Below are 23,904 nucleotides of genomic sequence, written 5' to 3' on the forward strand. Positions count from 1 at the left end.
GCACTTATAGAGTGTAGTAATAACGACAATAAATCTGCCATAAAACCCATAGTAAATTAAAATCCTGAAAACGAATGGATGCTCAACTGAATATGAAGTCTTTGGAAAGTCTAAAACTGAAATATATCCTGAATCATAAAGTCCGCATTCCACTTAATCCATTTCTAATATGATTATGGATTGCCCTCCCTTTCAAAAAGCCTGATTACGTCTCAATAACTTACAGAAGCCTCTTTCAACCTGGCAGCAATAATTCATTTTCAATAAAATTATCTGTCTCAATTTATCACGGTCTCTTATCGTTACCAGATTTTGGAATTAAGATAATTAGACCTTGTTTCAATTTCTGCATTAATTCCTTATACATTTCTATAAATTAATAAACAGGATCGCCTATATGCCACAGACTTGTGGTTTAAATGCTGTGTACCGGCCTCACTTCTGTTCTGCCGACGTCCCGCATAATAGCCGTGCTCTTGCCAAGATCGCTGCCAGTCTTACCTGCAGTGATTTTGCCGAAGGGCATACATCATCTCATCAAGGCCTTTAGGGGTGTCCATGTAGTGATTCATAGAAAAATGAATAAGGAAAGATATGTTTGAGGGAGTGTTTAATGAGCAGAAGTATCTTGAGACCAAGGATAAGGACAAAAGCGTGGCTGGCCACAAGGAGGCAACGTGCTGACTGAATGCTGGAGAGCTGACAATGGGATGAAGAAATGGCTCAAAGGTTCAATGGGAGAACAAGAAGTCAACCTCCCCCCCCCCCCTTCTCAATTGTGCTGCGCGGTCAAGGGTGCTTTTCAAATATTTTTAAGATGATCTCCTGTCTTCTGATGCCCCTTTTCACTGTGCATGTGTGTCTGTGTGTGTGCGTGTGTCTGTGTATGGTTTATAGTACATTACATGTTACTGCAGTATATCAGGAATAGTCAGGAATTCAATTTCTACTGTATATACACATAGATTTTGGGTAATTATATTGTTTTTCCTCAAAGATTTCTGCTTCAAAAATTGCTGATGTATGGTATAACTTTTGAATTCCAAACTATATTCATGACATACAATTACAATTGCCCCTCAGCTCTCGTAAGAATGAAGCAGTTCTCAATGAATGAAGGAGTTACAATTGCACAAGGTTCCAATCTGAGTTCAGGGGGGCTTTGCTACAATTTCAGAAAGCCACACTCGCACACATGTTCGCACATAAACGCGCACATGCACACAGAAGAATATTGTAATGTCTTGCAGATGTGTGTCACCTATTTCAAAAATTGAGATATATGTCCCTTGAGCCAGAAATATGGGTCCCCCAACCTTTGGGAAATGCTACAAGTTGTTCTTTGAGGAATGTTTCAAAATTCTTGAAGAAAAGTCATCATAGAAGACTAATGATAGATGCTGAAGGCAATGGTTTTTTTTAATGCTTCCTGCCTCTAAATAGTATCTGTGCTAGCTCATATCGCCTCTCACCTTTAAGACACTGAACTCAAAGTGCTTTCTTCTGTAGCACCACTCTCTCATTCTCACACATAGTTGCCAGTGTGTGAATGTTACCACGAGGCCATGCTGCTTCAAACACACAGAGCACCTGGTATCATTCTCAGGGCATTTCCCGGTCAAACACCAGCTAACCCCAAGCAAACTAAGATTTTGCAAGTCTTGAGCCAAAACAACAGATTGACAATCATGGAATATGGATCTTATTGTCAGATGCTTTACATTTCAACAGCAGAGCATATAAATTAATTCGTTTTTTTTTTTTAAATAAAAATACTTGACCAGATTACTTTCTCAGTCTGTGTTGTTCTCAGCTAATTAGACATGATGAAAATACTTTTTTTTTTAATTTAGGAAAGTCTGAAGATAACAGTTTGAAAAAAATAATTCCATCCATCCATCCATCCATCCATCCATCCATCCATCCATCCATCCATCCATCCATCATCCATCCATCCATCCATCCATCCATCCATCCATCCATCCATCCATCCATCCATCCATCCATCCATCCATCCATCCATCCATCCATCCATCCATCCATCCATAGAAAGAAAGAAAGAAAGAAAGAAAGAAAGAAAGAAAGAAAGAAAGACAGAGTAATGGTGCAACACATTATTAACTCAATGTGATTAAAATGGTGGAGTGCATGTTTCAGAGTAGCTACACCTTATGGTGGCTGCCAAAGAGCTTTACAAAGCCTCACATTCACTTGTTGTCCGTTCCTGTTTGCCGCTCAACCGTAGTTGGGGGATGCAGGCAGTGGCGTAGCATGGGTCCTCTGGGGCCCCAGGAAAGAAGGTAGTTATGAGCCCTACTACAGGAAGTGGGGGGTGTATTGGTCCAAAATACCAAATGTATTTGTATTTTTATTACAAAGCAGCCATTAATTTTCAGCGATCCCAAGTAACAAAACAGATAAATGAAAACTATACTCAGTTATAGATAATAGTAATGACACTTTTGTATCTGACACTGATGCTGCTGTTGCATGTACAGTTAAAGCAAATACAACTTATTCAACTAAAAATCATTTTACTTCATGTAGGTTCACTCATTTCATATAAATCATTCAACGAAGCTTGGTTGGGACTGCACCAGACTGAGTTGGTGTGGCAAACCCAACTATATGTATTTGTCTTCCAAGTTGGAGGCACAGCACAACCACAAAGGTGTATATTGCTTTCTTTGGATATTGCTCATTTTTTTTCATTTTTAGTGATTGTATTTGGTAATTACAAATTCCATTTGTAAGAATAAATAGTAATGACAAGTTTTAATATGATCGCAGTATTTTAGAGGTGTATTGTTTCTCAATTTTGTGGAACTTTTAGCGTTCATCTATTTTATTCAAATCCCGAGCTGGGCCTACAAAATAAAATAAGCCTTATAAGATTCTTAATAAATAATATGTTTCTACTTTATTGACAAATATTCTATACAGATGCAAATTATACATTTATGTTACAGTTTAACAAACATCCATAAAACATAACATTAACAAATTAAGCATCACAAACCCACAGATTACAGAATTTCAACTATTTTAAGCGCGTTGATTTAACTCTGAAGGGTGTGCAGCTATATAATCTCTGAAGTGTTACACTCTGTGGGAATATATATATATATATATATATATATATATATATATATATATATATATATATATTTATATATATATGTGTGTGTATATATATATATATATATATATATATATATATATATATATATATATATATATATATATATATATATATATACAAGAGAAGAAATTACACAATTAACAGCAGTATTAGTTTGCAGTGGCCTGTCCAGAATAATCTTCTTGCAAGGCTGTCATATCAAAATAGATAGGAGAAACACTGCTGCTGGTCAAAATCCCAAGATGTCTCATTAGAGTGCCTGCTCGCTGTATCTTTCTGTTTTAAGCAGTGGAGGGACATATAGGATTTATTGATCATCTAACCTTCCCTCTCTCTGTCTTGAGTTTAAAATGAACAGAATAGCATTGATGTCCTTTACTGTGCTTTACTGTGAAGAGGTCTTATGATTGCCATATACTTACAGTACATTCCCCTGAACTTTATGCATACTACATTTTGCCTTCCTCTGCAGACCTCACCAAAGGGAAAAACCCTGAAATCTGAAGCCTTCAAATTTATTTAAACCCTTTGAATAGGTCGGGAAACAGCTGAGTTATTCCAGGAAGCAGGTGGACAACCTCGCAACCAGACCCATGTGTGGTTTTGATGAATGGTGGTAGATTTCCTGCTCAAGCTTGTATTAAAAATCCCGACCTATGGGTAGTAAGCAGTCACCCAACTGACTTATGATTAAAAACTATGAACAAAAACTTGTGCTTTTTGTACAACAAAGATGGTAACATTTAAAGTACCATATTTCAAAAGTCTATGTTAAAATGTGATGGGTCCTATGCTTTTAATGCATAAGGTAGAAAATCACCGAATTGTATTTGTCGCTTTCCCGTGACTCCAAAATCTCACCAGGGGGCACCTAGGAGGCATCCTAACTCTCTGGCTGCTCTCGATGCGGAGGAGCAACGGCCCTCCCAGGTGACCGAGCTTTTCATCCTATCTCTAAAGGAGAGCCCAGACTCCCTGTGTAGGAAACTAGGTGAAGGTACGAATGTAGATCGATCAGAAAATTGAGGGCTTCATCCTTCAGCTCAGCTCCTTCTTTGCCATGAGGGATGGTACAAAGCCTGCATCACTGCAGACGCTGCACCAATCCATTTCTCTATCTCCCATTTCATTCTTCCCTCATTCGTGATTAAGACCCCATAATACTTGAACTACACATTATTGTATTCTCCTTTTCAACTACAGATTATCATCGAGATTAGCATGGGACCTTTCATCTTCAAGTGATTCCCTTGTTATAAGGCCACTTTACTCAAGTTACTCATGAAGGAATAAATGTAATTTACAAGCAAGTAATTTGTGTTTGGTGGTATTAATGTTAAACTCTCAAATTAACTATAAAACTGAACTTTTACATATGGACGTAATGTTTTTTTTAAGAAATGTTTCACAAACAGATTCTGATTTTAATTGATTTAGCACAAGATGACCAAATAAACAAGATGAAAAATAAAAAATACGTCTCAAAATTGTCCTATAGAATTTACTGAGCGTGAGGAAAACATAGTCTAATCTAGTCCCATTTGTTAGTTGTTAAATGCATATCATCATTTAAAAGAAAATTGACCTGAAGGTCCAGCAGAAATAGCTAATACAATGGGATTGTGCCAGTCATTCATAGTTTATAAATAGACTCTCCGTTCTGTCCTATTCTTTTTTATTCTTTTTTTTTTTTTTTTTCCTGCAGTGAAGTGATGTCATCAGACTTGGTGGAGCCCTCTGTCTGCAAGTCTAAGCTTATGGAACAACACCATCCCTACTGCTGACAAAGAACAAAAGAGTGGGTGGAATCTTGTCTGCCTCACTCCCAGTATCTTTTACTGCTTATTTGCCACCACCTATTTACATAACTACTGTGGATGAGTCATCTTTTAATTGTTTAGATACAAATATCAGTCTTTTTATACACACCCACTAATTAACCAGTCAATTAGTAAGCACAGGTGAGGCTGTAAACGAGGATTGGGTGCATTATATGACGAGGCAACAAACCTTTTGTCTTGCCAGAATCTGACCTTTCTGTTATCAGTATTTCTGCAATGAAGCAAATTTATTTTCATACATTCCAACTCATTTGGAAGAGTTTCAATTTTCATAGGAGGCATTTCTAAAACCAATGAATAAATTGAAAGTCAGGTTATAAGCTTTTGTTTCTACAAAAAGCAACAGAACTTCTGTCGGGCTGTATTGTAAATATGAACAATTACAGTAACCCAAAATATAATATATATAAATAAATAATAGAAATATAACCTAAATGTTCATGTCATCACCAAGTAAATTTATCTTGTTATTCATATTCTGTTGTTACATTGAGGCTAACTTTAGCAAATGCTACTCTATATAGTATGTACTGCAATCACAACCTTAGACCTACTTATAATGAGACAATTTTTGGAATAACAATTGCATTACATGCAGTATTATGAGTTACCACAATTATGAGTTGCTTCTTTTGTCATATTGTACACATATAGAGCTTCAAGCTATTCTTCCATGTAAAATGAAGATAATGCAACATCACTGATTTACGGAACCCATAGGCCAAGGTAGACATGGAAGGAACATGTGGCGTGCAACTACAATATTTTACAATCGTATGGATGGTGAGCGATGAATGAATGCCAGGAACTTAAGATGCCCTCTCTGTCAGTCAATGTCAGTTTAGTTTTGGGTTGTGGTTGACTGTGAGTGTTCACATTAATCTATTGAACCAATATCAACTGCGTTTTTGTCAATATTTTAATGCTTTTTCTTTTATTTGTGGTGTGTTACTGTCCTCTACCCAGTTTTTACAGCACACTCACATTAAAACTTATTGTAATAAAATTGCAACGATACAGCATTAACTAAGTACTTGCTATATACTTGTTTGTATGTACAGCTACGTTTTGAAGTGGGAATGAGCCGAGTAAAGGTATCCTTGGCCGCGGCTGACCTACAGCAGTTTTGTCTCCAGAACATCTTCCGTACATCTTCCATACATACGTGCATACATCTTCTGTATGTATGGAAGATGTAGATATTGTTACCTCAGTTTTGTCAATTCAAATTTGCCCACTGAATTTAATTGAACCTTGAAATGTTGATTATTTTCTTTTTTCCATCAGCCTTGGCATAAATTGATAGTTGAGAAATCTTGGAAAGTGCATTAGATTGTATGTTGTTTACTTTGAAGCCAAAACCTTTGTTTTGCCAAAATATCCACGCCAGAAGTTCTCTGACACATGTATTTGATGCCTAGCAAAATGGGGCATGAATACATTTCAATTTGAAGCTTTGAAATAAAACCAGTTTTGAGTATTGTAGGTTACCGGTAGGTCCCAGCATTGTACTTGGAAGACAGAGTAAGTGAAGTAACAGCACTATATCATTTCCATAAATAGGCTACAGGCATACATTGCATAAATGCGTATCTGAGCTGTGAAAGAAGGTAAATTGTTGGACATCTATCAAAGGAGTTGCCACTGTTATATAAGGGACCTTCTGTGAGGCAGGCCACATGGAAGAGACATACATTTATTAAAGCAGATACAGAATTGGCAAGTTGGCAAGGCTCAGCACTGCGCATATGGCAAAGTGAAAATAGATTATGAAATTCACAAACAGGGATTTTGCACTGCATTTAATGGTGATTGTTAAATGAAAAGTTAAATGAGAATTTGCAATATTTGCTTTAGCTTAAACTGTGAAATGCAATTTTAAATGCTTGTTGATGCAATTTGAGGACTGAAATCCATTCATCCTTTCTCTGAACTGCTTATCCTTGCAAGGGTCGTGGGAGAACTAAAATAGGAGGGAACATTTTCAAATACCATTTTCCAATATTTACTAAGGGACATATAGGGATGTATAGCATTCCATCTTAGAAAGGAATAAAATCATTAGCCCTGTTCCCAATGTCAAGAAACAATGTCAAGAGCTGTCGTCAAGCATAAGATGAGACCTTGTGCTTCATTGGAGCCCCAACTGGGACAAGTGAACTGAGTGTGCTGCCACAAGAAAGTGAATTAACCTAAAAGGTGAACAGACTTTCACCATAAAAGATGCTCGCTAATACATGACAAGTTTGTGAAAAGACGATATGACACGACCCGGGGGAAACAAAATGACAATTATACCATTACTTGGTTGCTTGTTCTGGCGACCACAAGGTTGGCCCAAATAGATGGCCAAACTGATTATCAACCAACACACAGAGGGCAAAGGGTCAGAAAAGCAGATTACAATGAAGAGATGACAAGGTCAGAACAAACTGTAGGGGAAGAAACTAAGCAAAACAAAACCCAAACTGGATTTCGAATCATAAAGTAGATCATAGGGTTATAGTGGTAATCATCACTTTCTGGAAAATCAGCTTCTGGAATTTGGTTTGCATGGGGATGTGATACGAAAGGAGGAACTGAAAAACTATCAATGGACACAGGAAAAAACTGAGGGACAAGAGGTGTTATTGACCGACAGCTGGTTTGCTTGGCAGGCTGATGATTGACGCTGTGTCAGGTCAAGTCAAGTCTATTTGTGTAGCCCTGCATCACAAAAGAGTCTCATAGGGCTTCACAGGCCCAAAGTTCACAAAGATCAACGACATCCCAAGGTCTAAACACTCCACCATCCGGGCAAAGAAAAAAACGGTGGGGGAAGGGAAGAAACCAAGTGATCACAAATGGAAGTCGCTTCTTTCCAGGATGACCGGGCTGCAACGGAAGTTCATGTGCGCAAATCACACAGTATAGTTCTCTACAATATAACTTAAAACAGCATGAGAATCCATGTAATGAAATGAAGCACAGCTGGTAGACACTTTCGGGGAAGTGGTTCTTTCTTAGACCTTGTTGCGAGTGGCTGATGAAGATTCTTCCACAGCAGTGATCTCCTACCACCGGGCAGCTGAGCTGGTACCGAGCCGTAGGTCGTCTTAGACCAAGCCACAGCGGGCCGCACAAATGAAAGAAAAAAAAAACTTAATTAGCACTTAATTAGGCGAGGTTGAAGAATATATATTTTTGAAAAGTGATTGCATTCCTTCCTTTCCATTTGACACGTCAAGTTGTCTGGGTTTGTTTTTGTGTTAGTAGTTTTTGTTGTTGTTGAATTGTTTTTGTTTTTTATATTTACTCTTGACTTTCTAGTTGTTTGTGTGTTCCTTGCATTTTGCATGTGGTTTTAGTTTGAACTTTTTGTCCTTATATCTTGCAAGCTCATTTTGCTGCTTTGTTCCTTGTGCTTTTAGCAAGTGCCTTTTCTTGTGCATGTAAGGCACACTCTCTTGCCAAAATAAATTAGTGTTGAACTTTTGTGGCGTCAGCTTCTCTGGGATCAACGTTTTCACCTTCCCAAACGTGACAATATTGAGAGTGAAACACAACGTTTACTGATAGACTGCTATAAAGTTCAGGTTTCACCAGCCATGCTCAACCAAAATAATAATTCATATATATATAACCTATGCATGGCTTGTTCAACACAGACATTTTCTGTGATATCCGAAAGGATTAACACTCTCCCTTGGTAAATCCTGGACTCCTCTTCCTTCTTTTATAGTAATATTTTTGTTTTCAAATAAAGTTCTTGAAAAAGCAAAGTTGCTACAGCAAGTAATGGTTTACATCCATGTCCAGGAATAGTGAATGACATATTGAAGAACAATTGCTACTTTATTGAACTCTGTCTAACCAGATAAATGCTTATTATTTTTTCTTTATTTCTTTAGTTGTAAGATGTTTAACAAAGATGCCAAGTTATGACAATTTAAATGCAGCTTGCAGGGGCTTCCAATGGAACAGCTTAACAAATTGCATTTCTACCTAGCTGTGTGAAGTCATGAGGGACAGGCTGAGTAATGAAATCATTTGAGCATAGAAAATATTCTCAAGAAGTCCTAGGTATGGGTTGGGAGTGGGACTAACCAATAAATCATTTAAGAAGCAAGTAAGTGCATGCTTGGATAAGCCGATTTTGTGGAAATTATCAATCAGGATGTTATGATCCACAGTATCATATGCCTTGGATACGATCTTGCATGACACACTTTCGCTCTCCAGTATTCTCCATATTACTTAAACAATACATATTACAATATACTCCATATATTATTTAAAAACCTCATGGGGCACTTTCAGTGTTACTCTCCCTGTTTGTTTGTTTGTTTGTTTTGATGCTGCTAGTGAGAACAATAGTTGTTAGAAAATACGCATGTGGCTGGAGTAGACGACGGAACAGGGTCAGGCATGACAGACAGTATGCAAGCAGAGTCAACAGCCTCTAACGCCAGACCACAGCAACAACTCAGGTTATTAACAGACCCCCATGTTTCATTCAGCACATACCCATGGCTAATGAGATTCCAGGTATCTGAGGATTATGATGAGCTGACTCCATTTGTACAGCAGTGCTGCCACCATTTAAACATTTTTTGCAATCAATCTGACACACACTGTAATAGAAGTAGTCGATATTGTCTCCTCAAACCCTCCAAAAGTACACTCCAGTAATCGGAATAGTATGATTGATGGTGAAATATAGTATGAGGATTTGTGGTGTTGAGTCTTTCTTTGAAGATAGTCTCATCACTGCGAATATTACTTCATGAAACGCTTCAGAGGATTGCAGTCCATTACACTAGTCCATTGATGACAGAGGATTATTTCATTTGACAGGTCGTAGGAAAGGTAGGCTTTTGCCTGGAGGCTTGACAATTTATTTTATGATCATCCATTGAGTGTTCAACGCGTAAATCGTACGCGTGATTCATCATGGGCGTTGCGCTATGGTGAGAGGATGAGAAAGCTTCAACAATCAAAAAAACAAAAAGCCAATCACATAATTAACCTCTGTAAATCACTTCATGTGACTTTTTTACAATGTTCTAGCTAACCACAAAATTCTAAAGCTCAAAGGCTGAGATCGAATTGCAGAATTTCACATTTTTAGACAGATGTGATCTCTCTCATGTCAGTCATCTCTACCTTCTATGTTCAGGCTTTTTGCAAGTCTGCATGTCTTTTTACCTTGCATTTGTTCGTGTGTGTGTGTGTGTGTGTGTGTGTGTGTGTGTGTGTGTGTGTTGGGCAGGAGGTTAGGGTTATGCAAGTCAATGGGAATTGGGTTGTTCCCCAAAACAAGTTCAATCATTGATTTAAAAAGAATAGTCAAAAGTGGGCAAGCACATTATATGATGGCAGCCATTGAGTCACCAAAACTGACACTTGTAAGAAATGTTACAGTAGAATAATATTATTTGTAATTATCCATTGGGGCGGCTCGGTGGCGCACTGGGTAGCACGTTCGCCTCACAGTTAGGAGGGTGTGGGTTCGATTCCACCTCCAGCCCTCCCTGTGTGGAGTTTGCATGTTCTCCCCGGGCCCGCGTGGGTTTTCTCTGGGCACTCCGGTTTCCTCCCACATCCCAAAAACATGCTTGGTAGGCCGATTGAAGACTCCAAATTGTCCCTAGGTGTGAGTGCGAGTGCAAATGGTTGTTTGTCTCTGTATGCCCTGCGATTGGCTGGCAACCGGTTCAGGGTGTCCACCGCCTACTGCCCGATGACGGCTGGGATAGGCTCCAGCACGCCCGCGACCCCCGTGGGGACTTAGCTGTTCAGAAAATGGATGGATGGATGGATGGATGGATGGATGGATGGATGGATGGATGGATGGATGGATGGATGGATGGATGGATGGATGGATGGATGGATGGATGGATTATCCATTGGCAGCTTCACAACACAGTGTTACAGAAAAATGAAAGTAGCACTATATGCGTGCTTTAAGGACTAATGTTGCCATAGCAGCTGTGTCTCAATTCCGTCTGGGAAAATTATCGAAGTCAACCCCAAATAAACCCTAGTAAATTACAGATGCAAATAACTTTGGGATAGAGCTAAGGTACATGGTACTGGTCAAGTGCCTAGAGCAGATACATGCAAGCTCAGAAAAACATGCAACGGCCACAATGGAAAAGCCTGAGCTGAGATTTGAAGGCAGAGCCTTTCCACTTTGAGGCTGACTTGGTAACCACAACTTCACCGTTAGCAAAGTTGAATCAATTTGCTTTTGATAAAGAAACAATGTTAGTGAACTCAACATTTTTGTGTGTGTGGTTATCAAACAATTAGGCCTAGTAGCAATTCAGAATAGATTTGTAAAGTGATTCAAACTATCTTTGGTTAGAGTGTAATTGCATGATGGGGCTTTAACTTTAAATTGCCATCATGTTAATAACATTACAATAACCTTAGGGAAATGCAAGGCGTATTAATTACAAACTTAGCCTTGTGTAAATTAAAAACCTCACTCGGAGATCCAGGACAAGTCAGTAATCGGTTTATGTTAATCCTTCAACAGAGTATCAGAATGCTAAATAAAAGCTTAGTTGAAAGACAAAAGCTTTCAAATCTTAAAACCTGATGGATTAAATGTCATGCTTCAGACATTTGAGAGCTTGGATACTGGATCTGCAAATGTGGATATCGAGTAATTTATAATGACTTTGATACAAAATGATGAGAAAATGCCTTCATTTGTTCATTGTGGAGAAAAATATTGGGGTCAATTTACCATCACGGTAACTATGGGACACGGTTGTATTATGTAGTAATAATACGGACACCGAGAGAGGTGGAATAGATAAATGGTACAGATAAAGGTAGATGTATGTTGCGCTCCAAATGTATTGGAACACCCAGTCCTGACTGAAAACTTTGCGTCTGACATGAGAAGTCCAACACTACTGCCAGGTATTTATATCTGAATACAACTTAGCCCAAGCAAAGCATTTACAACAGAAAATGGTGGTGGTGGTGGTGGTCCACTACAAAAAAAGCTTTTCACAATTTTGAAGCCACATTTGTGTAATGATTTTTTTAAAATAGGCCCATCTGGCAGCAACACCATTCAACAATTTATTTTCACTTTAAGAGGACTTTAACGAATGAAATCCTCATGAAGCCGTACCTTTAAATATAATATGCATAATAGTATCGGGTGGCACGGTGGCATACTGGTTAGCACCTCGGCGCACTGGTTAGCACGTCCGCCTCACAGTTCAGAAGGTGCGGGTTTGATTCCTGTGTGGAGTTTGCATGTTCCCCCCATGCTTACATGGGTTTTCTCCGGGCACTTCGGTTTCCTCTCACATCCCATAAACATGCTTGGTAGGCCAATTGAGCACTCCAAATTGCCCGTAGGTGTGTTACAGCTGGTTGTTTGTCTCTGTGTGACCTGCGATTGGCTGGCAACCAGTTCAGGGTGTCCCCCGCCTACTGCCCGATGATGGCTGGGATAGGCTCCAGCTGGCCACCTTGTGGGGACAAGCGGTACAGGAAATGTATGGATAGATGTATGGATGTATGTATGTATGGATGGATGTATGTATGTATGTATGTATGGATGGATGGATGGATGGATGGATGGATGGATGGATGGATGGATGGATGGATGGATGGATGGATGGATGGATGGATAATAGTATCGTGTTCGTCATGTGTTCGCTCCTCCAGTAACTTGGACAGGGCCCTGCCCCTGCCCCTGCTGCCCGACCATTCCCATACACTGCCTGGCCTGACACCCCACCTGTCCCTGACCACGTCTCTGCTCTACGTCTTGGCTGCCATTTTTTCCTTCGTTCCAGTCCCCCACTTCCCTTTTCCTTAAATAAAGTAGTTCGGGTTGCACATGATCGCCCTGCAACGTCCGTGACAGTGTTATCGGATACAAACGGGAATGTTTATCGCTTGACTCATTTTGATCTTTTGATGCCATAACAAATATAACACAACAAATTTAAATGTGTGTATCAAACCTAAAGGAGTTGGCAATATTGTTTCAATACTTCTTAAAAAGGGTGTATGATCTGAGGATAGACAGCTATCCTGAAGCAATGGAATTAAAAACACTTTCCCAAGGTATTGTCCTATTGTCCATAAACGCATCAACCAATTCAACAACTGTAAACAACCATTGTGTCACTACTCAAGTCACTGTCTAAGATGAGAAAACCTTATTGCAGGCTGTAATAAAAAACAAGATAAAATTTACCTCTATTTGCAATGTCTTGTGAATTGTTTTTGTTTTCATTTTATACAATAATTTCTAAAATTGACAGGGTAATTAATTAATTAATTAATTAATTAATTAATTAATTAATTAATTAAAGCCTTGGTAAAGATTTGGGGAAAGGAAGCTGAAATATAAATCTTAAAGGGGAGCAAATAATAATTTAAGTGCTAATTCGGTCAGTTTACATTGCCGTTGAGCATCTTACACACTACACTGTGTTGGCCACATGAAATGAGAATTGTCCTGTCCAACAGTCTACATATCAGAATTAATGTCTCTCAGTCAGATGGTTTTCTCATTTAAAAAAGGAACACTCCCCCCTTAGAACCGGAATGGAAAGCTTAAGGAAGGAGTACTGAGACCCTGGGGACCACGACATTCTCGGGTTACTAGGTTGACTATAACTCAATGAGGAGATGGTAACACTAGAAAATGAGAAAAAAAGAGAAATAAAAAACCACCCATTGATAAAAAAAAACAAAAAACAATAAAGAGCCAATTGAAAGACCAATCTCTTATGCTACAAAGCACAATATCAAACAGAAAAAAGTGGGCAATATATCATTAGCGATTTGGCACGCTAATATAGCACAACACAACTCAATATGACAGATTCTACATTAACAGGGTTTCAGATGCATATAAAGCATTTTCATTTAATAAAGTAATAGCCAAATAAAAATAGTTTGTTTGTTTGTTTGTTTGTTTGTTTGTTTGTTTATTAATTCATTTCCTAATGCCCATCCTAGCAAATTTTGGGCAAATGGAAGTGCACATCTTGGATTGGTCACCACTCAATTGCAGGTCACATATGGACTAAAAACGTTTGACACCGATGGACTATTTAGAGTCTTCAATGAATGGAACATGCAAGGAACAAAGCAGAAGGATCCAAAATAAACGCTCCTATGCATGGAGAAAGCATGCAGACCACACAGCAAGGTCTGCGCCAAAATTTGAACCCAGACCCACCATGCTGGGAGGCCATGATGGAAACGTATATTTGAAGAAAAATTTAATTCACTGACACAGTTGATAAAGTAAGTGTAAATGCACGTTAACTGCTGTTGTAAATATAGAAAATGTAAAAACATTACAATGCATAACCCTCGCTATACATTTAGCATCTGGAAAGGTAGAGAGGCAAAGCGATGCAATTTCCAGACAGAATAGTAGTCATTACTATTCTGTCTGAAAGGTGTATCGCTTTGCGTTCGTTTATTTTGTATTACTGAACAAAAATAATTGTTGTAGTTCTACATCAAGTTTACACATGAATAAAATGACACATTGATATTAATTGACTTGACTGTGGGAGGAAACCTGAGTGCCTGGAGAAAACCCACGCAGGCACGGGGAGAACATGCAAACTCCACACAGGGAGGGCCGGAATCGAACCCTCTTACCTGTGAGGTGGACGTGCTAACCAGTGCCACACCGTGCCGCCTCATATTATTATTATTATTATTATTATTATTTATTATAGTAAGTCAACTCAAGTCACGGACAGTGCGCCACCGTGCCGACAATAAAACATAACTACCAAAAATCTAAACACGGAATCGGACACATAGCGATCATAATGCTAACAATGGAAGTCGTAGTGTACTTAGAGTGAACACAAAGAGAGCAAAAACTGAAAAAAATATTTGAGGATACACAAAAACAATAATAACACAACAATGAAAGCTTCCGACGTGACATTGGAGGTAAGCAAAGAAAAAAAATATTTGAAATCTCCTTTCCACCACTGCTGTGCTATAAACCTCGCTGACTGACCTTGACGTCAGGTGGGAAGCAAACGGCTCCATCCATCAACATTCACGAAGGAAACGGAAAAACAAAACACACAAACAGGCATAGAACCAAGAACAGAACAGTTTAGACAAATTCACATTACATCATAGGAATGAAACTCTGTGGAACTCCAGGACCCCTGCTCTTACCTATGATAGTAACAGAGCTGGTGAAACGTCAGTCCATCCATCTATTTTCTATGCTGGTTTGTGAGAAACTGAATCCTATTCCACTTGAATTCAAGTCCAGCCTGGACTGGTTGCTAATCAGTCACACGGCACACACACAGACAGACAGACAACCTTGAATAATGGCTAGGTTCTTTTTGCAGATGCTACTCAGGTTTTCTGAGTGAAGATTCCTTCGTCCTTTTGTAGCATTGCCAAAACTCATCATAATGAATGGGAAAGAGTGGGAACCACTTGATTGAATGTGATGTGTGTAAAAATGCATCTAATTTATTTTCCTCCTTGTTGTATGCAGCATGCCAACAGGGAAGCTATTTCATATCAAAAGTTAAAAGGAAAATAAAATTCCAGGCTTTGGACAGATATTAGTAATATTAGCATTAGCCAATAGCATTATCAGCATCATCATATAGCTTTGCGTAACCCACAAATTCATTCAGAGAAGTTATCTTGGGGTCAGGTTTCCTACTGTGTTTGCTGTGAATAGATGCACTTCACTAATCGAGAAGTCTAATTTTGTGGCTGCCTCCTTGAGTAATAATGCAGATAATGCTTTTAATTCATCATTATGGTAGCTGGCTTTTTGTCTTCAAACTTTGGGCTCCTTGGGAACAAGTAACTTAGGCTCAGCACTCTATTTCTAGTCCTTTTTATGTGAAGAAAAAAAAAAGCACAATACGCACCCTTCAATCGTCAATGACGTAGTCATTTTGTGCAACAGCCCAGAGACATAAACAATTAACACATTTGAGGCATAAACAGTCAAAACAGGTAGGATTACCGTACAGTGTATCAAATGGTTGCAGAGAGTCATCCTTTGAAAAATAGTTTCAGGGACCAAACTATTGCCTGACGTTTTGGGACTGCTTGAAGCTGTTTCCATGAAGTAGGAACAAGTAATAGTCGAATGTAAGGGAGTGGCATGAATAACATGTTGGTCTTTAGTGGAAATTTATGACTGACTGTGAAATGCAAGCCACGGCTGTGGTTGGAAACCTACTGTGTGACTCGGATGGTGCAGACATCATACATGGATGTCACCAAGATAAATTACAGAAGACAATGTATCAGGAAGTAAAGATGGCAATCCATCAAGCATCATTTTCCTGGTTGAAAGCCTAAATGGAGGAAAGTAATCCCTCACAGATTTCCTTTTTCCAATTTATTTTGCTTATAGTGGCACTCAATATTGTACTTTGCTTTGGCCATCCCTCCATCGACACTGAAATGTATTCTGCACACCTACCTAACAATTTACTTTCAAATCTTTTTATAGTTCTTGTCATATTTGTGCACGCAAATATCAATTTTGGAAAGACAGGAGTCCCTTAAAAAGGGGTAAAATAAATTATGCTCTTTGCTAAAGCCCCAGATTCCATCACTTTCATGTTAAACAGACAAACGCCAAGAGACTTCACTAAAAGACAAGACAGTTTCCCGTGTCCCAGTAACCTAAATTTGCTTTAAAAGGAATTGGACTATAATTAGACTGTATTCATATCCGTTTGCAATGTTAATGAATGGATCAACCCCCACACACTACAAATGTCCCTTTTCTATTTTGAGTGGTATGTGTGTTGGCACCCAGATGAATTCTATCCAAAGTATACTTTATTACATGTATTAATGCGTAAATTAGGACGTTTGATCTAAACGGCTACAAAATGCAGCATGATTGGGGACCAATGCCTATTCTATTCTATTCTATTCTATTCTATTCTATTCTATTCTATTCTATTCTATTGATTGATAATCAAATTAATTGTTGGTTATTAGCAATCAGTTGTGTTTTAAAAGCACTAATAGACAAACTCTTTAAAGTTAGGGTTCCTTTTTTCTCATTTTTTATCCAATGTTTTTGACAATGGACTTAATGCTGCCGGACTTTCTAGCATAATTTTCACACAAATAAAACAATAACTCTAAATCAGTGGTTCTTAACCTGGGTTCGATCGAACCCTAGGGGTTCGGTGAGTCGGTCTCAGGGGTTCGGCAGAGCCTCCACTGAGGAGGTCCGAACAAACCTGATTTATTGTGTAAATTCTGATTTGCCAGTATGTAATTTGTTGTGAGTTCATGCATTGTGTTGATTTTGTTATTTGAACAAGGGGATGTTCATGCACGGCTTATTTTGTGCACCAGTAAAAAACATCGATGTCTTGAATTTCCAAAAAATAATTTTATTTTTCACTAAAGAGGGGTTCGGTGAATGCACATAAGAAACTGGTGGGGTTCGGTACCTCCAACAAGGTTAAGAACCACTGCTCTAACTGCAAGTGAAGTGCATCATAGTAATGTCAGTTCAACAGTCACATGTGCCAATCAAGGGTAAAAACAATCATAATTGAAATTTGAGCAGCTCCTCCATCCATTACTTTAAAACCCCCCATAGGGCAACTGGGAAAATATCTCACCGAATCTTTTGTTCCTCATATATTTTAATAGGCTTTTGAAATGACACTCCGCTGTGCATCTGTCACACATAATTTGTTGTTATTTGCTTATTTCAATGAAACAGAAAATTCCATTGCTTTCTTCCCAGTATTAAGCCTTCTCATGGAAGGCAATCTAAAAACCATTACATTTATTAACTTGTGCTCTCCTATCAGATCTGGCAAGCTATATGACAAGAACAAATGTAATTTTAATAGGGTTTCTAGTATATCCCACAATATCAATCTCATATTTGTAGAAAAATGTGACATTCTTTAGTCAGCACTGCAAGATTCCTTCTTATGATACTTAAAAGACAGCCTTTCTTTTTCCTACCCCAAAAATATCTATTCAAATACGTACTGATTTTGTACTCACCCCGAAGCGAGGAAAGTAAGGCTTTTATCGCGGTTGATTGTTCAGCTCCAAAACAAACCACCCTTATGCTGCACATTAAGGTTTTAAAAACAGGTTTCATTAGTACAATTCTCAGGAGAAAAACATATTCATAGAGTGCATTCTGTAGGACTACTGAACCAGAAATATAACTTCTCCATACGCATTTGTTTGGCCAGCAGGACTCTACTGTTTTAGATTTTACTTTTAATTCATCAAAACTTTCCCTTGCAAATCTAAGTGAACAAGGTCTCAAAATGTTAGACAATGCAAACATCTGAATGCACAAAAAGCTTAAATTCGCCAGAAATAACATTGACCTTTCATGGTTGTTTCAAAATGATGAGTGACATATTTAACCAATATTTTCCTGTCTGCAGCAAATATCCTGCATGGATACGCAAGAGGCTCATAAACCCATCAACAAAGCCATTGCGTAATAGCTTTGCCTTCTCAAACCTACACAGCCTAGAAAATGCATTGCACAGTATATCATATATACATATAACAGATGTTTTGGGGACGAATTATTTGCAGTGTTAACATTCAATTATGCCATGACTGCGCCATGTGATCAAATTTTCCGTTTTTGCATGGACTGTTTTAAGTCCCCAAGCTAACAAAATGTAGATGAACGACTTATTGAAGTTTGCAGTAGGTGGAGCTTGTTGATAAGACGAATACAGTTTTAGTTGCTGTCTCACAGCGGATGCAGTATGAAATTGTAAAAGTGATTCACTAATTTGCAATACATATATTACTACTCCAGTCATTAAGAATTGAAGTTAATGAACATGAACACACTGCTATGACTCAAGTCCCAAAATTTAACTCTAAAGTCAATTGATTTTTCATGAACAGTCAGACATCAGTGAATCAGTGAAAATTAGGGACGGTGATTTTGCGATATTAATTGGAAAGTGTTAATAGGGCTGTTCTTTAAATAGCTGACCTCATGCAACTTTTTTTTTTTTAAACTCGTAGTTGCTTTGCAATGTTGTTGCTTTTTTACAGCAAATAAAAGACAGCAAATGAAATAGTGTTGTTGGTGTAATTAAATCCCATTCATCATTGGAGACAAATTGTATGATGTGTATTATAACATCAGGTCCATTATAGCGACATCAATCAGGACATCGGGAAAGCAAATCCTTCATTGTCCATCTCGGCTGTACCTTTTATTATGTGTCCAGAATGTGGTTTAGTATTATTTTGCTGAGATATGCATGAAGGCAGCATATGTTGCTCCAAAAGTTGTGTGTCCCTTCAAGCATTAGTTGTGCCACCAAACGAGGGCAGGTTACTGTTGCCAATGGCATTGGCACGATCCCTTAACATAGAAGACCCCAGCATCTGGACCTATTGCTGTTGAACAGCTTGGGTGCTCCTGATTATGTTTGGTTCAGGGTGTGATTCACGTTAGATTCTTCCCAAAAATGAAGGGATTCTATTTGACCATCAATGACTTGAGACAACTTTAAACATTAAATACGTTTGTTTAACTGAAAAGACAGGTGCTTTAGCCATTGTATATGCAGTAAGAAATACTGTAGCTGTAAATAATATGAACAGATATTGTTATCTGTACTAAATGTTTTGAAATCGGTATCATTAAACATATTAGCATTATAAAGTACAATAGATTGAAAATAAGAATTACAAATGTTAAAAACTTGTGGCCAGAACATTGATTGTGCTACAAAAGCATGTTACATTGATGATTGTTTTAATTACACCAATAATGCTACCAAAAAATAAAGAAATGTTTTAATGCGAGATAGTGTCAGAATTTAAACTGTAAGTACGACTGGAGATTGTGATGAGATGATTTCTTGGGTTTATTAATCTTGAAGTCAAAACGAAATAAAATTAACTATTATAATCCCAATGAGTATGAATTTGTGGTGAGTATGAGTTGAAATTAAACACTGCAAATACAAAAGGCAATTGGACACCCACAATAAAAACAACATTGAACAAGTCTTAAATGACAGATGACTGTTCATTAACTGATTTGGCTTGTGTGCTGCACACTGAAATCTGACCTAGCCATTATGGAGAAGAACAGCCACACGGGTGTGTAACATGATCAACGGTATCCCCTTCCCTCGGACACCTACATATTAGAAAGGCCTTTGGACAGACAGATCCCTGTTGCATTGTTAAGATGAATGACACACTTTCAACCATTTGTCATGTCGAAATAAAAGGGCTACAAGGTTAACCATGATCCACTGACTGAGTCACAAAGGTTAGTGAAAGACAACAAAAGCACACCCACCCCAAAGCAGCAGACGTTTCGACTTACAACAGTGCAATAGATACATTTATGCCACTTGTTTTAATTCCATTTTAAAAGCAGCTTTTTAAACTTGAAATTACCATTCCCTTTTCATGTGAAAGTGAAATTACAATGATGGAAGATGATGTGTCTTAGAATTAAAACTACGTTGAATCAAATACATCTGGAATCAGAAACTTAGCATAGCTCATTGTATGAGATTGATTAACTGCAAACTTAAGATGTTTTTCAAATTGTGTTTGAACAGATAATATTTCTTGTTTTCCTTAATATCAGACCAATTAAATATATTTTGGCTGAGGTGCAGGACCTCTCTGAGGTCTGTGCTTGTCACCCCCTCCAACGTTCTGCTGATTTGATCACAAGTACTGTTGTACAAACGGTGTAAGGCAACTTCTGCACCATACTTGCGGCTCGGTAACACATAGTAGGTATTGCCGTCTTCAGCAAGTGGAGAAACCAAGTTTTCTCCACTGTATATGATTCCTCTATAGTAAGCTGTTTTCTAGCGGGAGTTTGTTGATTGTTGCATTGCAGTCTTATTCTCCTAGGAAAGCATGGCTGGATGCCTAAGTTTTAGAAACTGTATTAAATTCATCGTGCTCCTGCCTTTCGTTGCAATGTGCTTTAAACAAACTTGGCTGCATGCAGCGCCGCAAATCCAAATCAATTCCAAATTACTGACAACACTTTTGCTGGAAACAAACAGTCATGGTGGGCTAACTTATGAAGTGTGTAAATCTGTGACCGAAACAATAAGAAGGGCTCAAGCTAACAAAGCCCGCAGGGATAAAAGGTGCGCCAAACAAAAGGAGTAAAAACAAATAAATTTTGGGGGGGAAATTGCCCACAACAACAAAATCGAATGAATGCAAAATATATATATATTATATTGCCCATTGTCTGATAGCCTCATATTTCTTATCAAAGTCTTGCTTTGCCATGAAAAAAGCACATCTGCTCTATAATCTGATGGCATTGAGAGCTGACATGGAATCTGAAGTTTATTGATATTCAAGTCACACACAGTATGTTTCAAAACAAAATTGATTCTTGTTTGTACATTGGTCAATACTGGAATGGTAAGAGGACACCCGTGTTATAAAGTGTGGCCCAGTTGTTTCCGTGCAAGATATCGTTTTTGAGCTTAATAAAGCACATCAGCACATATTTAGTTTCCTGCTGTGGAAGCTGTGAATACTTGAGCCGCATGGCGTGCCGCAGTAATCATTAAAGACTCAGTACATACTACTACTCTGCAGCAAAGACACCGGGGGACATCTGTCGCTCTGATAAAGACGAATGTAGGTCAGCGTTCCTCATGCCTTAGCTGAGCAGGGCCTGATTAAAGGAGGAACCTGCATAAGACCACAAGCAAGTTACACAACATTTGGCATTATTTGCTCTTGTTAAGGCTTCCTGATTCGTCGCTGATGATCCTTGCTCTGTGTCTCCTCCAACAGCAGAGATTGGATTGCCCAACTGTCAATCAATCATATAGGCGTTGATTTGAGCCCACTGTTAACATCCCAAACAGATGGTCAACTACCACCACCACATGCGTGCACCCCCTTCCAGCCTGGGTATAGTCCCTTGGTAAGAGACTGTAAGCTTCTTAGATTTTTTTTCCTGCTTATCACTAATTCAATTTCTTTTATAAAAGCTATCATAGTAATTTACAATTTGTTTTAAACCAAAATGCTTAAGGAACATCTTTGCACAAAAGTCAACAGCTTTAATTCCCATTGTCATGTACTGATTTGATCGTGCGACCGCTGAGAAATATTTGGAAAAGTATTAATGAGAGCATAAATCCGCTGCAGTGCTTAAGACAATAGCATGTGAGGGGGCTGAGGGATGGGTATAATTTGGGGCAGGGCAGCGACCCCCGACACCCGGGCCATTGAAGGAGGCTGAGCCAGAGCAGGTGTCTGTGCTGACATCTGCTTCGGTTCTCTGGGGAAACACAAGAACCCTGCAGCTACAGCACTGACTATGGCACTGGAGTGCCCTGACTCCCAATAAACAAGGTAGACATCTTCTTGCTTCACTTTTGGGATCCAGTGGGGTCAATCATTTGGAGTGTTTTATTAAGAACTGCTCATTTGTGACATATAAATCAGAAATTGTTTCGTTTTATAATTTGGTAATGCAATTTGATAATACAGTTGATAATACTATTTGCCAGAGATAGAGGGTGGTTATTTCTACCAGAAATACACAATACGTTTGCTTTGCTTTTCTTTCCTAGAATAATTTGTCTCATTTGTGCTTGACACTTTAAATGTTTCATTTTAATGTAGCATAATCCGTGAAAATAAGAGTTTTTCATGCATGCGGAGTATTAAGAGGATTCGACCCAGATCTCTCACAGACATTAAAGAAAGAAACTGTTGGCTGCTCAATCTCATGTAATATTGATGCTGTCATGTTTACTCATCAACCCACTTTCCTCTGAATCTCATCAAGTTGACAAACCCTCAAGGCTGTTGATTCAGGCGCACCATCGATCCAAGTTTGCCTTGTATTGACCCAAGTGCATTTATAAAAGACTTTGTAGTGTAATCAAAGCTTCCCTGCCCCCCCTTATTTCTGGCTGACTTGCGCTGAGCAGCTGTAACAGATACAGACTATTTTTGTAGCTCTAACCGGCATTCTATCAGAATGTCTTGCTTTGTGAGTTTGCAGAACAGACATTGATCCTCCTTATTATAGATCTGTCTAGATTGTAATAGGACAATGAATGATGCACAATAATGTGAGGGTGGCAGGAGGATGATGTGTTGAGGGAATTGTGCTGATATTGAACTAGGGGCAAAAGTGGGGGGCGGGCACCTTTGAAGAGTACCTGATAGAGATTCTGAGCATGCACAGGAGTGGCGGTGAATCCCACGCAATGTGTGAAAAACCACTTTGGATTTGACCTATTTCGAAACTCAGTGGAAAAAACAATAGATATTAAAGTGTTCCATGTCAAGTTTATACAACTGAAAAGTAGAAAGAGCAAATGTGCAACCTTTACGATTTAGATTTCAAGTGCTTGGAAATATCGGCGAATGATCGAAATAGCAATAGGAAAAACACATTGTGACTAGATGAAGTGTCGTGGTAATGGATTGATTTCAAGCAACGTGGTGGCGCCAGACATAATTTTATTCTGATCACGCAATCGTTTTTCTTGAGCCAACAGTCTCGGCATTGCTACGTTTCCATTGAGTACCTGTAAATACCAAAGGTCAGAAGGTGAAATTGAGCTTATGGTAGAGAGCGCTTTGTGTGTTTGTGTTTTGACGATGCTTGAGCATCAGCGGAATGCGACCGTGTTCAAACACTGTGAGTTTAGAACCAATTCACAATGATGTGATGTGAGATTAAGGATAATACTTTTTTCATTTGTACCCTCACTTTTAAATTAATTTTAAAGGGGAGTGTTTGCAGAAGCTTCAAGAACCTCACCAAAGATTCTTAAAACCTTTATGTCAAATCTTCCCTGAGGAAAGTCCTCCATAAGTCCTTCTTTGGAGTTTTTTGATCAGCAGCTCTGTTTAAGATGATCATGGTGACGATAA

At 38.5% G+C, this 23,904-nt stretch overlaps 1 protein-coding gene across 1 annotated transcript in view; it reads left to right on the forward strand.

Moving 5' to 3' along the window:
- Window positions 1-23,904, forward strand: part of tncb (tenascin Cb) — a 107,645-nt gene that overhangs the window by 4,126 nt on the left and 79,615 nt on the right. The window contains exons 2-4 of the mRNA XM_088375883.1: window positions 4,848-4,940; window positions 21,799-21,931; window positions 22,213-22,365. The gene's annotated coding sequence lies outside the window, so the exon portion shown is untranslated. The remainder of the gene's footprint in view (window positions 1-4,847; window positions 4,941-21,798; window positions 21,932-22,212; window positions 22,366-23,904) is intronic.

This window comes from Syngnathus floridae, chromosome 5 (assembly GCF_059516105.1).
Source record: "Syngnathus floridae isolate MCC-2025c chromosome 5, RoL_Sflo_1.0, whole genome shotgun sequence".
In the NCBI taxonomy this organism is placed as follows: domain Eukaryota; kingdom Metazoa; phylum Chordata; class Actinopteri; order Syngnathiformes; family Syngnathidae; genus Syngnathus; species Syngnathus floridae.